The sequence below is a fragment of the Podarcis pityusensis genome, assembly GCF_964106645.2.
Source record: "Podarcis pityusensis genome assembly, chromosome: 9".
Classification (NCBI taxonomy): Eukaryota; Metazoa; Chordata; class Lepidosauria; order Squamata; family Lacertidae; genus Podarcis; species Podarcis pityusensis.
In genome coordinates, this window is record NC_138034.1 from 36482552 (window position 1) to 36499472 (window position 16921).

A 16921-nucleotide genomic window follows, 5' to 3' on the forward strand; every position below is an offset into this window, starting at 1 on the left:
CCACTTTATAGACAGCTAGATCCATGTCTCACTTATGGCCAATTACTTGGATTTAAGTTGAGCTTGAAGCCAATGGAACAAAAATGGGTTCATATTCTAGTGTTCAAGCTTAACAATGTTGTGGATCAAGCTATAAATTTGTAGATGTGAAACCTGTCAGTATTGATTGTGTTCAAATATCCATATGTCTCAAAAGGGTTTATTTTACCGTTTTCCAGCAGCTACCCAGGAGGTGAAAACTCTAATCCCCTTGAAATATAACACCGTTTCAGGCCAAGAAATTCATATCATTGTAGTGCTTATGTGCTTATTTAGTGGATGGGAATGTCAAAGTCTTATTTTACAGCCCCGGGCCCCCCCTCAAAAATCCATTTGAGTTTTCTCTGCCTTTTGTACATCACCAAGGGTGATGTTTGGTTGTTTTCAGATATAAGAATTTACAGGCTCTAAAGTACAATGGAGGGGTTTTTTTTGCAATGCCACCAAACAAATGGATGGATTAATTTACAGTGGAATAAAATGAAATCTTGGTGGTTACTAAGCAGGAAAAGTGGTATTTCAACTCTCCCCACAAAGCAACATGCCATAGTTTATACAGTGGCTGGTGTTCTGTTCATGCCAATTTAAGCATTAGAAAAAGCAATACATTACTATCTAGCTGGAATTAGTATTCAGTAAAAAGAGTGTGTCTGTCCAAAGAAGTTAAATAAGTTGTAAAATAGTTTAGGTGATCGCTTCTGCTTGACCAGTTACATTTAAAAGAGTTAGTTTAATGAGTTTTGAGTTTCATAGAACTCTGTCCATCAGCTCCTGAGTAAACATTAACATTCTTAGAGGAAGGAGCCTTAATTGATGCATCTCTCCCCCCCCCCTCTTTCTATGGCCATGATCAAAACAACCACTAAATGCCTAAATTAATTTCCCCCCAGATGTCCACATGTAGCAGTGCTGTTGCCAAAATTAATACAGTGGAACCTCGGTTTTCGAGTGTCTCGGAAGCAGAACATTTCAGAACCTGAACACTGAAAACCTGGAAGTAATGGCTTCCGTTTTTGAACGCGCCTCAGAAGTCGAACGGCTTCTGCCGCATGCTTTTCCATTTTCTCAATGAAAATTGCCAACAGCCCTTTGTGCCTCGATTGTCAGACGTTTCAGAAGTCGAACGGTCTTGCAGAATGGATTACGTTTGACAACCAAGGTTCCACTGTAGATGCTGTTCACACTGGTGTCCAAAAGTCCCACTCAAGTTTCTCTTCTTCACAATGAGTGGGGACAGGGAGTGTGTAGGAAAATACCTTCTGGGAATTAGGTATTGGTTTAGATGTCCCAGATCAATATGCCACCCACGCCCTCATGGGACTTCATTGCCTTTCTGTTTTTCTTTTCTTTTTTAAAAATGTATGAACCAGGGGCAAAATGTCTAAACTTCCCATTGGCACCATTGTGCAGATTGAGCACTTTTGCTTCAGCATGAATGCCGTATGTTTACAAATGAGGGAACCACAAAGAGTACTATTGCAGTCATGCTCTTTGGGTACATCCACACCACAGACTTAAACTGGTTCAACAGCCATCCCTCTTCCCAGGGAAATCTAGGAATTGTACCTCAGTGAGAGAGATAGGAGTCTCCTAACAATTCCCAGCAAACCATAGCAAACTACAGTTTCCAGGATTCTTCAAAGGGAAACCATGACTACTAAAGTAGCATACAATTGATATAAAGATATACAGTTATACCTTGGATCCCAAATGCCTTGGTACTCAGACGTTTTGGCTCCTGAACGCCACAAACCCAGAAGTGACTATTCTGGTTTGTGAACGTTCTTTGAAAGCCAAACGTCTGACAGGGCTTCTGCAGCTTCTGGTTGGCTGCAGGAGCTTCCTGCAGCCAATCAGAAGCCACACTTTGGTTTCAGAACGTTTTGGAAGTTGAACGGACTTCTGGAACAGATTCCATTTGACTTCCAAGGTATGACTGTCGTGTGGATGAGGCCTTAGATTTAATTAGAGGTATGCAAACAGTTTGCACAAATCATGACCCGAGGCTGGGTGTCTTCGAATAGTCAATACAGGAGGCAAAACAGAGTGGATTTCAAGGGAGAAGTCAAATCAGGCAAGCCACAAAGCAACAAATCTTGTGGTAGGTGGCACATCATGAGTTTTACTTCCTTTATTTTCTCCCTCCAATCCATATTTCCCTTCCTTGCTGACTCTTACCACCCTAATGATACCCTCTGTATTGCAACCAGACTGAATTAAGGAGTTTTTATGGACTATTATAAGTGTATTGTGGAGATCTCTGATATCATGTATAGTAAGTCTGAGTGCTGAAGAAAAAAATGGTATGTGACTTCTATTCCCAGTGTAGAATCCAGATTACGTGTGTGGAATCTTTGAGTTCCTTAGCACAACAAACCCAGCTGGATTGGATGAAAGGCCCATCTAGTGCAGCCTCCTGCTTCTCCAAGTGGTCAACAAGATGTCTCAAGGAAGCCCACAAGCAGGATATGAGGTCAATACTATCACCTCTAATTCCCCCCTTTTTAAAAAATGGTACTCAAAAGTAGATTGCCTATGATGATAGATGCCCCATACAGCCACCATGCAGACAAGCTACCTGCCTTGTACAAGGATTCAGTTTGCTACCATTTTCTCTTCTATCCAAGTTGAGTAAAAAAATAATAATAAAAGATTGGGGGAAAGACGCAAAATTCACCTGACTCTACTCCATAAGACAGCTTTATTTGGTAATGTAATTGAATATAAAATATTCTAAGTGCCGATTTTTTAATATCTGTACTTCCATTCTTGCAATTTTATGGTAGGCCTGTTAAAAAGGTGACCTTTGAAGTTATTAGCAGAACAAATTAAGAAGTAACATATTGATAGCTTCATCATGGATATTGATTTGCGCTCAGACATTCTTGCTTTATTGGTATGGTCCCCATGGGTGTTTCATCTGTATGATAAGTGAATAATTAAATGCTCTGCAGTTAAGAATGTTCTGTTCTGAAGTTGCTTACTTAGTCTAGGAACCTAGTGCTAACAGTACATACTACAATTGTGTTTGTGGGTTTCCCCCTTACATATTGCTGGCTTGCTGCTAGAAGCAGAGAGAGCTCTTGGCAATCCCCTTGTGGTGGCTTTTGGAAGAAGCGAAGATGTTAACAATTTGTTCACAAGATTTGCTGGGGGCCAGTTCCTGTCCTCAGTATTTTTATCCCTCCTCAATGCTGTGTAATATAAAGGGGAGGGGAGTTCTAACACACATCCAAGAATAGGAAGAAAGCGCCACTACATAAGCCTGAACATGCCTCTAAAAACATTCTCTGGATTCTGTATCTACAACCAATATTTTGGGAGTTTTTCCTTAAAAAAAAATTCATGCAGGAGTAATTAGTTATTTTCAGTGTATATTTGCAAAAGATCAACAGCTTAATAAAAAGAACAATGAATTTAGTTCCCCCCAAAGAAAGAAGCTACTCAAGAATGAAATGTATGGATGCAACATTTAACAGCCTTCGCTCACAATAAATGAAGATTGAATTTGAAGAATGGAGAGTGGATTTATAGCCTACATTTGGGCTGTGAAATGAGAATTCTTTTTATTGTTATACCAGAATACTGCTGGCCTTTCAATTACATAGATGGGAATTCATGGATGGAGAAAACTTTGGTGCATATGCCTCTCTTGGTGACAACTTTAGACATAGAGTCACAAGTGCACAATTGACTGTTGTATCTGTCCAACCATAGGGCTATAAAGTCATGCAAAATTTTGCCCAAACAAAGGATATCAGGCCTCCAAATATATACCCTATGTCTGGGACAGCTTTTTTCTGAAGGAACCAATAAATATGTACAGTACATAACTTAGTATGTGAGAATTGGTTTTTCTATTGAAATCAACAATGGGTCCTGCATAGGCACTGAATACATCCAGGCATCTGAGTGCATTTGGATCTGCATGACTGATGACAGCTGTTATTATTATTACTATCCTACAGCAACAACCATGATCAAGCAGTATTAAATAATACAACTGGAGTATTAATTGACAATCAGTAGTTCAAGGTGTAAAGATGAAGGATTCCTGCTTTTCTGGTTGCCACCAAAGATCTGCTTTCCCTTCTGAGGTTCATTAAGAAACATTAAGATAGATGCCAGCCCTGGTCTCTGCAGCCACAGCAGGTGCTGTGATTCTCAAGCAGTTTGAATTCACCCTCAGAGGATTGTTGACTGTTATCTGTGAAATTTTGAAGAAAGTACATATTTGGTACCTAAACAACAACTCATTTTTTTTCTCATGTAAAGATTCGAAACAACTACTTTCTTTACTTCCTTAAATTTAATGCAGGGTCAAGCTGATGCCATGTTAAGCACATTTTTGAAAAAGCAAACTTAACCCTGAGCACTTAATCTTTTGACAAAAAGCAGCCACTTGGGCTGTGCGTCTGGATCTAGACTGCAGCAAATGGGATGCTAACTCTCATAGAAGCTAATTCCTAGGGGCTGAGGTCCCCAATAAAATATTTGAGAGGGGTGCCCCCTCAGTTGATGGGCAGAATCTTTCTATTGAAGAATGGACCTCCATCTATTCCCATGAAAGCCAAAGGGCAAGGGATTCTAAATATGTGCATAATTTTGGTAAGGCTAGAAGCCATTTAGGGATCTCTTCACTAAGATTAGTCAGTAGCAGCAGCTGCTGAGTTACTTAAATTAACTAAGTCTAAAGCCTACAATCCCGAACTATCTTACTAGGGAGTAGGCCTGAACACAGTGAGACATCCTTTTGAGTAAACCTGCAAAAGATTTGTACTGAATTCTGAAAATAAACCCTAAACAGAAATGGTAGGAAGCCAAAAAGCCACCACCTTTGTGAAATTGGAGGAAGAAAGGAAGCTTAGGCTGTTTATAAATCACTGTTTCTACAACAAAAAAAGTTCCAGCATAACTGACAACAAGAATAAAATACAGTAATATAAATAAACTTATTAAAAACATAGACTAAAAAAAGTAGGGCAAAACTGATGCCATGTGGGTTTTCCTGGGGAGAGTATTCCATTGATGCTGTAAAGGTAAAGGACTCCTGGACAATTGAATCCAGTTGAATTTGACTATGGGGTGCTGTGCTCATTTCTACTTTCAGGTCAAGGGAACTGGCAGTTGTCCACAGACAGCTTTTCTGGGTCATGTGGCCAGCATGACTAAACCACTTCTGGTGCAAAGGGACACTGTGAAGGAGGCCAGAGTGCATGGAAACGCTGTTTAGACCACACCACCACCCACACCCCATTTTTTGATGTTGTAGCAGCCAGTGAGGCAGAATGGTGTGGGATGGCCAATCCACTACTCCTGCCACTGTGCCTGGACCACAATAACCTTCCTGCTGCCTCATCCCTACTCCTCTCACTCTCTGATACCAACAGCAACCTCCATATTGGGAAGCCAAGTAAGGAACACCACTTCACTCCACTGGCTGCCAGTACATAGATAGGGAGCTACTACACAAAAGCTCCATTTTATCATTACTACCTTCTCACCCTGCCTTGGCGATGGCAGACAGAGAGGGGCCTCTGATGACCATCTCAGAGTCCAGGCACGTTCATATGAGGAAGGAAGAGAAACAAAAAGCAAGACAAAAAAAAGTGGAATGTCAATGTCAGTCCCAGTGGGGACTCTTGGGGCTCAGAGGTACCAATAATTGCATGAAAATGTCTGATGCTGATGCCGGACCAGGTGCAAATAAACATCTGTATTCTGGTCCTGGACAGATGGTAGCACATAGTATTGTTGCATGTTTGAATTAAGCTTGGGAAAAGATTCTAATCATCAAATCAACTAGAAGAGAAAGGGGGAGGGATTAAGAATGTCAAGTCAGGAAAGTGGGTTGTGAAAAGATAAGGTACTGGACAGAGTGGGAGAGAATGAGTTGTGGGTCAACTAGCTGTATGCTCCAATCCCATTTAGTTGTCTGCATACAAGGAAACAGATGCTCACAGAATGTACATTAGTTGTATCTGGAATTTCAGATTGTGAGACATTCTGTGGCAAATGCTCCATTATATTTGAAGTATAAGATTACATCAGTTAGTTCACAGGCTAAGTGGAAGAATTATTGTCACTTGGCCAACACAGGACCCTTAGGACGCCCTTCATGTTTTTCCAGAAGTTTCTTCATTGCCTCAGAACTCTAGTTCCAGCCATGGCTCAGCTCCACCATGTTGTGAAGACCACAATGGCAGAAGAGACAGTGACCAGAGACTGACAAATTACAGGCCAGCTGAGCCAGCACCGTACTCTTATGTGGTGGTGCCCTGAAGCCAAGAAATCCCAGTTTTTGGTAACAAAGCCCTTCCATCAGATGCTGCTGCAAATTCCAACACCAGCTGCAATGAAGGGAAGACTGCAATGAAGGGAAGTAAGTCACTTTGAGAGGTTCTCATTGCAATGTACCCATGCACTTAATATTTGTAAGAGTGAGGGAACTGAAAAAAGTGAGTTCTTTTATATCATAATTTTATTTCATTCTTTATGATCCTGGTGGCCAATGAACAAAAAGTGTGTGTGTGTGTGTGTGTGTGTGTGTGTGTGTGTAAAACACAAGGCGTCTTACACAGATAAAACATAGAAGATGAATGAATTAAAATACAATTACACTAATAGAATTAAAATAGCATTAAAATCCATTAAACATAGACAATAACAATAAAAACATCACAGCATTGGCCCTTCCCTCAAATACATTCAGTTCCCAAAAGCCTGTTGTAATAGAATGGTCTTCAGCTGCTAGCAGAAGAACAAGAAGGGAGCCAGTCTAAATTCTCTAAGTAGTAAGTTCCAAAGTTTGGGGACAGCCACTGAGAAGACCCTCTCCTGCATCCTCACCAAGCATGTCTGTGAGGATGGCAGGACTGAGAGAAGGTCTCCTATCTCATAGCACAGGCAAGTTCGTGTGAGGAAATGCAGTCTTTCAGACCATCATCTATATCTATATCATTTCTTTTGCTGATTCCTATCATAGAGTTTGGTAAATAGCCAAACATTGACATTAACAGACTTCTTTCTTCACTGGAAAGAATAAAAACCTGAAACAATTTGAGCCTCTATGTCATGACATTCACCCAATTGCTCAGTTCAGTAATTATGCAGAATGGAATTAACATTCCAAGTCAAGTTCCTGTCCATTAGGATATGCTTACTGTGTGTGAATGACTAAATCTGTATACAAAGTCCTCTTTCATTTTGAGAACTGTATAAGCAAACTTTCTTGGATCCTTTTCTGAAAGAATTGACTGAGAATGATGGATAAATCCATTAGCAAACTGTGATAATGATAGCCTTACTTGGTCACATTACGAGATGTCAAACTACCATTTGCTAAGAGATGAATTGCTAAGTAAAGTGGTAACCGCCAGTAGGTTTTTAAGCAGAGGGAATTCAAATTTTAACCAGCTTCACCCCTCCTTTTAACCTGTGAAACTTGACTGCAATAGTCAACAGTGCTTTAATTTGGCCAATGTTACTAAAGGTTAAGATGTGCATTAGCTCAGTGCAGCAATTTAGAATAAAAATTGCAAGCTTGCTTGCTAGTCAGAATGAGAAATAGGAAATATTAAGTTTTAATGCAATTGCTGTTGAAGCGCCTGTGGAGGGCTCAAGCACAAATAAGGAAATTCTGGGGAAATAGGCATGAAAAATTGTTGGGTCATATATTTTGCTACTTACCATGAAGGTAGAGTTGAAGATCACAAGGGAGCTATCTTTCACTCTGTGGAGATTGAAGAGGCTGTACAATATTGTTAGGCTGACATCAGTCTTGCACCATCAAAATTTCCTTTCTCTGACTCAAATTCCCATAGCACCATGAGCATCTGTGGTGTGTGTGTGAATAATAAGAAGCCAGAATGGTCAGTTTCCCTGCTTTCATAAAAGCAAAACAGAACACCCTTCTAGCTTTTGTAGTACCTGAGAGATGAGGCCAAATGCACTACACTTCTCATCTTTTGTGCGAGAAACTAGTCTGCTCCCCATTTCAGTGTTTTACTTTGTCCCTCCCCACTAGAAAAACTCATGCAGTTGCTCATACATGGTATATTTCAAATTTAGAAGCAAGAAGTGACTATTCAGACTCTCTACACAGTTTAAATTTAAAGCATAGCTTATCTGCATTGAACTATACTAACTATGAACCCTTGCTTAAGTCCATGTGCCTTGCTGGTTCAGACCAAGGTCCTTCAAGTCTAGCAATTGCAAGAATCCTACCCAAAGAAATTACCATTAGTCCATCAGCAGTTTGTCTAAGATCAAATTACACCTCAGCTATGAATGTGTTTAGCTAGAATCAGGAGCTTACAACCTCATCCTTGATGCTACCATGGCATTCACTTACCATGGTCAAATCAGGACCATCACATGGGTATCTGTCATTTTGTCCATGTGCTACCTAGAACCATTGTGCTGAATGTTACAGTTTCAAACAGTTCCAAGTCCTGCTTTCCCTTAGCCATATCAGCATTACAATGGCTTCTATATGCTTGGGACAAGCCACAGATAAGATGCAGGTGTTGAGAAGTCTGTCCAAAGTGTTTCAGTATTCAGGTTGATCTTTATTTATGGATAGTAGAAGCAAAAATATTATGGAGCTGCTCATTTTACTCAGACTTTTAATTTGTGAAAGAAGCCCTGGAGCTTCATTGCCTTCCATCGTTGTAATATGAACCTACCTAATTTGTATGTCCTGAGCCAGGCAAAACACTTCTCTGAATATTTTGATGCAGTCCTCTCTCAACCAAAAATTCACACAATAGCATATATTAAGTGACAACAATATTACAAATGCATGAGAGGGGAAATGGCTTGCAAAAATGTGCGCTGTTAGGCAAAATTGCATACAAAAATGTATATAAGAATAAATATGGAAGAAAATTCATACAATTTTTCATCTAGACTTTTTAAAAAAGAAGAAAAAACATTCACAAACTGATATGGAAATGGGGTGCACTGAATTACAGAGTGGAAAACTGAGAAATTGGGAGAAACCAATATAGACAGATTCATTCCTCCCATCCCTACAATTTGTCGGGACTGTTAGAATTCCTGCTCCATGATTGCATTCATGGGATTGTTGTCTTTCACATGACGGTGTATGTTTTGACTCCACAAAGTGGGAAGTGACGGAGACAGGATGTTTGTGTTACTGTGTTCTGTGAAGTGGGACTATTGTCTTTTGTTCTTTCTCTTTGCTGTCTGATGCTAGAGAGACGGAGCCATGTTGCAGTGCTCCGTGTGTGTTTATATGTAAATAAAGTAGATTAGCTAACATGCTCTGAGGATCCCTAAGTGTGCCGGTGTCTGTTGGCATCGGTCACTGTGATGTTTGGGCTGAAGAAAGCTTTTGAAGCTCCCGAACAATCGACCAGGAGGGAGAGAACATGCCAGTTGGGCATGTGTCTCTACCAGGGTGCTACTCAAGTGTAGGATGAGCTCCTGACAAGGACAAGGCCCTCTTGGTCACTGACAGTGGATTGAAGGAAGGTTCTCCCCCCCTCCCCCAGTGCTCCTCCTCTTGACTGAGCTTACTGGATGGCTCTCTACATAAAGCTCTGGTAGGAAACCTCCTCAGCTTGCCACATCTCACACTTCATGAGTGGCCGCCTCAGCCACTCCCCAGTATGGAAGGGCATCCCAGTCACCCAGGCAACCTGGCCAACAATCCCCACCCAGCTGGAACCCTCATCATAACATGAGTGCGTCCCAGTCACTTTGACAACTGGTCCAGTGCTCTGTTTCACCATTTGAGGCAGCTCCTCCTGCATCATCTCCACTGTTGCCTGCCAATTAGCCTAATCCATTCCTCCTTCCAGCTTGGGTGGGGGAGCCACGACTGCCATCCTTCGCAAACACACAACCGCACAACTGACATCTGAGAGGCAAACCGTGGTGGCTTCATGAATTTGAACGTGCTCTTCCCTTGCACTGTAGATCAACCGCTGGGTTCCAGGCTGAAGGAAGAATGAGGTAGGGTTTCATCTATTTTTAAGTGTATATTCGGTGTTTTCAAGAGTGATTTCAGCCCTCATGACAGAGGGGGACTAAAACCTCTTTGGCATGAGCAGAACAGAGGGTGGGCAGGCATTGTGTAAGCTTCTCCATATGTCCCTGCCAAATCACATCAATCCTGACATGCAACATTCCTGCTGTCACCGTGCCAAGCCTTTCTTGAGCAACCATAATATGCAGCGGTTTTGTAACATATACAATTATCTTTGGGCCAGCCTCACAGAGCTACTGGTCACACAGCAACTGCCAAGAAAGCGGGGCTGGCTGCAACCACCTCACATTGACGCTAACCTTCATTTGGGAATCTCTCAGTCCTTATTTGGTTACTTCAGGACTCAGAGAGTGGATTTCTAAACTTATGGGACAGTTGTGAATCATGGAATAGATGTCATATTTAACTTTTCAAAGTAGCCGATATTTTCTCACAATGCACTGTTGTGTGTTGGCTGCAGCAATCCCACCGCCCGTGAGAGACATTAGTTTTGAGTACACATCCAATATGACTCCAAAAATACCAAGACCCTAAATAAATTTCCTCAGTGTGTTTTTTAAACAGCCCATGTCTTTAAATTGGGAAGTATTATCCATACCCTGCAAAAATAAAGAGATTTAACAGGGAAAAACCCCACCGTTGACTTCTGCATATTTTTAAGATTTAATCACTCCCTTGGTTATATGGAAGCTGGCAGACAGTTTTCACTTGCCTCATGAAAACAGCCCTTCAAAGAAAGTTGTCCTTGGCTGTGGGATGATTCAGAGCCTGACCCTGCTTTTGCTGAAGTCTGTGGCAGAACTTCTTATTGACTTCACAGAGTGGAACAAAAATCAGACTCTTGCATTAATCTCCTAAAGAGGCAAAGGATGGAATGTTATTGGGAGTCTGAGCAGGGCAAAGGTGAGGGGCTCAACCAGTGAGACCATCTGCAAAAAACCAAAAAACAAAAACCCAAAGAATTGCCATGATTCAGCAAGCTATAGTCCACAGTCTTCTTTCACACGATGCTCAAGAAAAGACCACAACAAAAACAACAGAACAAAGAGTAACAGATGATGAATTAACTTTGGGAAAGGGCATAGTTCAGTGGCCGAATATCTGCTGTGCATGCTGGGGTCCCAGTTCACTCCCTGGCATCTCTAGGCAGGGCAGCGAATGTTCCCTGTCTGAAAGCCACTACCAGTCAGTGTAGTGATTTGGTATAAAGCAACTCTCTGTGTTCTATTTGTACTTTGACCCAGCAGATCCTTTACGTTTCACCTTCATGATAGCCGCCTCAGATTGAAGAAAGAAAAGAGTTTTAATTCAGAATCCAGTTTCGTGTTTCTATCACGCACAGCCATGGTGGCTAGCCCCGCCCACACCACTACACCTGCTGTCCATGACCTCCTGCAGCGCTGAATATGCATAGGGTGCCTCCATCCCAGGAGGAAGCCTAGACCACCACAACCGCCCTCATGTGAATGTACTCTACATGGATACATCAGTAGGTGTTTGGGGCCGTTTCAGCCGCTTGCCAAATGCACAAATGGAAGGGTATGTGTCTGCATTAGTGGTAGGGGATAGGGCGAGCCCACACAGTACCACAACTGCCTCTCATGTGCTTTAATCAGTGAGGGGGTTTCATTGAACCGCACTAAAGGATGCTTATTTCATCCCTCTGCAGCCCCACACATCCATGGATTTCTTGCAGTTTCCTTTTTTAATTTTTGGTCGCTGTGCCCTCCTATGCACCACAGTACTTATTAACTATGTCTTTTGCTTATTTATTTATTTTAAGAATAATTTTTTATTAACCGACCAATCACATCAAATCAAACCAAATTACATAAATTCCAAATTACACAGCCGAATTTTAAATTTTTGTTGGGGGTACCCATATTTCAAGTTCTGAAGGGATCCAATCAACTTCTTGCTTCTTACTGCTGTTTTAATGTCCACAAATCTAACCTTATGATGTTCACAGTACTATCCAGTCCTTTCTTATTATTTTTCCACATCTCTTGTTGTTATTTTCATATATTTTTCCTTTCTCTTTGTGACCTCTGATAGTCTCCGCAAGCTGGTTAGAACAGTTTGTAATCCTGCGTGGATATTATTTTTTTTTATCCAGTAGCCATATCCAGACGTTTTCCATATAACATCACTTCCATACATCAAAACAGTCTTAGCGTCATTAATCTTCACCAATCTGCCTCCTTTCTCAAAACCTCTGAGGAGATTCACTAGGAATGCAGTCTGAAAACAAATCCGTTCTTCCTCCCGGCTGTAAATCCTTTGGCAAGATGGCGACTCCGAATTAATTGCTGCGCCATTCCCAAAAGCTCTTATTGCTTCTCGGTCTCCATAAAGCATACTTTTGGTTAAAGTTTATCTCCACACAGACCTTAATCATCCTGCTTGGGTCAGTTCAACCGATGGTTCTAATGAGGAGGGGTTCTTGTAAATCACATAGAAGGAAAGTAAAAAAGGTCCCCCCCCCATTCAGCCCCGTTGTCAACATACCCCGCCTTTGGTGTATCTTCATCGTAAAATATTCCTGTTTCTCCAGCCCATCGTCTTCTTTCGCAGAGGTCACTTAAATTAGCAGACTTCACTCCCCTTCTTCACTTGAAATATGTGCATTTGCTTCTTTTGTAATTAATTATTCCAAATTGCTGCAACTAGTGCGCGATCAGAGACAGCGTCCAGGAGAGCCGATGTCCACACGGGGGCATTCTGCCTAGGGCCCTCACCCCCTTCTTTCGAATTAGGGGGTGATTTATGGGCACAGCAGGCAAGGGCAGTGTTCCCCATTTCCTTGGGGCAACAAGGGAGGCTGCCTACTCCCATAACAGCCTCTTAATTACCCCGTGTGGGTTGGAGAGATGGCATTGACGGCCATCTTCCAATGCGCCCCCTAGTGGCCCCCATGTCTTTTGCTTATTTAGCCAAATAAAATTTTGAAAATAGAATCTGTATTATATTACTGTATGGAAAAACACGGGCAATGCAAATACAAATTTTCACAAAACAGTCATCAGTTGTTATTCAAAATGCATGGTAATCTGCGCTGATATGGTTAACAGGGCATATAAACCAGTGTCAAGGGGCTGATATTTTTTCTCTCCTTCGGATTATAGCAATAGATGTTAATTAGAAATCAATTTCAAAAAAATGTAAAATTGAAAGCATTATCATGGTCCATTGGAAAGCAAATATCCATTAGCATTGTGGCATTTGACTGTGTACTACATATATGACTCTGACAAGAGTTAACTCCTCTGATTCAGTCAGGGTCACCTGCATAGTAATAAGCACATGTGGCTGATGTGGGTGTAGATGCACATCTGGAGTGGTTGTAAGTCCTCATCTTCATTGCAATTCCCAGACAGGCCCAATGGATTGACTAGAAGCATCTTTTGATGCATGTAGAGGCATTCTGGCACCCTGCGTCACCAGCTATTGCACTGTGGCAAGCTAGATGAAAGAAAAGCTCTTGTCTTATATCTCATCAACCAATTAAATCCCTTTAAATTTGTTGGATAAGGTAAAACCCAATAGTAGCCAAATATGAGCCAAATGACCAACAGTCATATATAGGTCATAACTTTCCAAGAATGATTAGGGAACTTCTTTGTAAACGGCTGCTCGGTAGATGAGTCAAAGTGTAATTGTCACTGTTCCCAAAACTCAAAATATCTCACTGAAGGTCCATCCTGAAGTCCTACAAAAAAGAAAATGAAAAACTGCAACAAAGCGCATTCTGGCAAATGACGCTTTCAGCGAGTATCTTAGTCATCTGTTCTCTTTTCCAGACTCCCTGGCGAGCTGATCTTTTTAGCTTTGCTTTTTTAAAATACACTCTTTGCACTCTGACTGGTAATGGAAGCATCATGCAAGTAATTGAAAAATCCAGTTCTGAAGGAGCCATTAAGTGCATGTCAGTATTCCATGTCTACATCACTGAGAAGTGCAAGGAATTTACCTTTTGTAGGACTAAACTAGCTTAGCTAGATGAGCTATTCAGTTCATCAGGTTATACAAAGGGCTGATAGTTAAAGGTGGAGTTCTTTCCCATTGCTTGTGTTTTTGGTTTTGTCCTTCAGGAAGAAACCAAATTTTTGAGTAATCACTTTCCTTGCAGCCTCCACCTCTAATCCCGAACCTTTCCTAAAACTGAGGGGCAACGATCAGAAACAGAGCAGCAGACTTCTCAGAACACTGCTGCCACCACAGACTTGATCTCTCTTCTCCATCACCTTCATTTTGGGGGCTGATACTGGTTAACATTAAGAGGAAGAGAAGGCCAAAATAATGGTGTGCTTCCTTAATCCATGAATGACAACAGGGGAATTGTAAGGAAAAGTAGTGGAAGAGCTCACTTAATACTGCTTCTGCCAGCTACCTTTTAAATCTTTCCCAGCAGAGATCCATCTGTGGTACCCAAAATTAAATATCCTTTACGCTATGTCTTTTCCCTCCCCCAATAATAGAAATATTTGTTCTATGTCATCAGCACTTGTCAATCACATATAGCAGAAAAGAACACACTTTTTCCATGTATAAATACTTTAGGGTATAATATCTCTCAAGAGGCTCTCTTCTCTCTTAACTTTCTGCCTAAGGAAAGATGAATCTGTCAATTTTGGTTTTTCTCGGTTTCCATTTCCAGGCTTAGCTTCAGTTCACCACATTTCCACATCCTTTTGCTAATGTTTTGGTGTGTTTTTTTAAAGGTTGGATCTTGAGAATTTAGGCCACATTCACACCCTACATGTAAAAGTGCTGTGATATCACTTTAAACAGTCATGGCTTCCCCCAAAGAATTCTGGGAGATGCAGTTTGTTAAGGGTGCTGAGAGTTGTTGGGAGACCCCTATTCAACTCCCCAGAAAAGCAAAAAAAAATAACAAAATTTCAGAATGGTTTTTGTATGTGTTGTAGATTCTACCTGCAATTGGGGAAGCGATGTAATTCTTGGATGATGTAATAGCAGGTCATCCCACTTAGCTTTTGATAACCATCCCATATTCTGATCTAATTTACAAGAGAACAAGCACAACCCGCATAAGTACTACAGGCTGTGTCCAGAAACTGGAAGAAAACACACCACTAGGCACATAAAACACAAAGGTGGAAGAAACCTCTCAATCTAGTTGAAGATCAGCTGAGAAGTACAGAGTTACAGGTATTTAAAAAGCAAACAAGGCTGCTTTGTGGTAATGATGTTTTTCGGAAAAGCGAGATGTTTTGGGAAAACTGACATAGGGCTTTCTTTTTTTGGAAACAAGAACTGGAGCAGTTGCAAAATGCTTTACTGCTCTTTCTAAAAAGTGTGAAAACAATGTTTCTTTTCCACAGAAAATTGGGCAAAGGCTGCAACATTTCGTGCCTTAATCAGATGAGTCTGCATCTTGTAAAGGAAAAGTACAAACTTGGAAGTAAACATCCTACTGTTACAGTCACCTCTCATGCCCCATCCTTCCCTAGCAAATGTTTTTCATTCTGAACTGGTTTATTGCACCCATTCCTTTTGCTAATGAGAGCCTAGCTGTGTGTGCCTCTCATTTCGGCTTCTAGTCCATTGCCCTTCTGTTTTGCATTCCCTCAGAGGGTTGCCTGCCTTTGTCACTTAAGGCACTTACAGAAAGCTCTAACTACAGGTGTTGGAGGCATGTTTAATGCTTCCAGGTTCTGCAGTCCAGAGCTCCTGATCTGATAGATATTGATGCAAGGTATTGTGGAGCATATGCCACACCTGCCTACTCTGTGACCCTTTTGATATTTCACTCGTGTTACCCAGCCTAACTGGGCACACAGAAGGATGCCATCTGGGCACAATCATTGAAGTTGTGTATTGCATACCCTCCAACATTTCTCTGATGAAAATAGGGATGTCCTATTCCATTATTATTATTATTATTATTATTATTATACCTCGCCCATCTGACTGGGTTGCCCCAACCACTCTGGGTGGCTTCCAACATATATAAAAACATAATTAAACATTTTAAGAAACTTGCCTATACAGTGGTACCTCAGCTTACAGAAGCTTCAGGTTACAGACTCCGCTAACCCAGAAATAGTACCTTGGTTTAAGAACTTTGCTTCAGGATGAGAACAGAAATCGCGCAGCAGTGGCGTGGCGGCAGCAGGAGGCCCCATTAGCTAAAGTGGTGCTTCAGGTTAAGAACAGTTTCAGGTTAAGAACAGATCTCTGGAATGAATTAAGTTCTTAACCCGAGGTTCCACTGTACAGGGCTGCCTTCAAATGTCTTCTAAAGTTTGCATAGTTTCTTATCTCCTTGACTCAGGGGTTGCATAACTCCATACCCTTCAAAATTTCTCCAATGAAAACAGGGACATCCTAAGGAAAAGCAGGACATTCCAGGATCAAATCAGAAACTGCAATGGTTTCTGTAAATCCGGGACTGTCCTTGGAAAATAGGGACACGTGGAGGGTCTGATATTGCTATATTTTCTTTTCCTATTTAAATTGATTGGCTGCGTGTTTTTCTGCATCAAATATATTTTCATAAGCTAAAGCAATTATTCCATTCCCCTTGTGCAACACATAGGGCTGGATCTAGATCGAAGTCATATTTAAAACAGACCCATTGACATCTAGAAGTGTGTGCACATGCACCAGCCAGGACTCCCTCTCTGCCTTCTTTCTCTGCTACCCCTTTCCCATAGACATGAGTCAGTTGGACAAGTGTATAAGCTTACAACAAACGAAAACTTGAAGAGGGAATTTGTTAAACGCAGAGACTAGATTTTCTTTGGTGGGGATGTGGAATTAACAGACTGTTATTGGTATGACAGTCAAACACAAACTTCGGCATGTCGTTATGTGTTATGTTATTATGTTGCATAGGATCCA

The 16921-nt window shown here is 41.3% G+C and overlaps 2 long non-coding RNA genes across 8 annotated transcripts in view; one reads left to right on the forward strand and one right to left on the reverse strand.

Moving 5' to 3' along the window:
* Nucleotides 1–3490: 3490 nt before the first annotated feature.
* Nucleotides 3491–9691, reverse strand: LOC308485545. Its single transcript, XR_013990589.1, has 3 exons — nucleotides 9583–9691; nucleotides 7729–7874; nucleotides 3491–4246 (listed from the first exon to the last, which is right to left on the reverse strand). It is a non-coding gene; the product is annotated as an uncharacterized lncRNA (long non-coding RNA).
* Nucleotides 9692–9716: 25 nt separating this feature from the next.
* The window catches only part of LOC308485546, a 29766-nt gene continuing 22561 nt past the window's right edge, over nucleotides 9717–16921 (forward strand). Inside the window, exons 1-3 of one of the 7 annotated variants that reach the window (XR_013990590.1) lie at nucleotides 9717–10020; nucleotides 11299–11593; nucleotides 15088–15226. This is a non-coding gene — a long non-coding RNA (uncharacterized lncRNA). Of the gene's footprint in view, nucleotides 10021–11298; nucleotides 11594–14982; nucleotides 15227–16921 lie in introns of all 7 variants that reach the window. The other 6 variants (XR_013990591.1, XR_013990592.1, XR_013990593.1 and 3 more) reach the window with 6 other exon arrangements.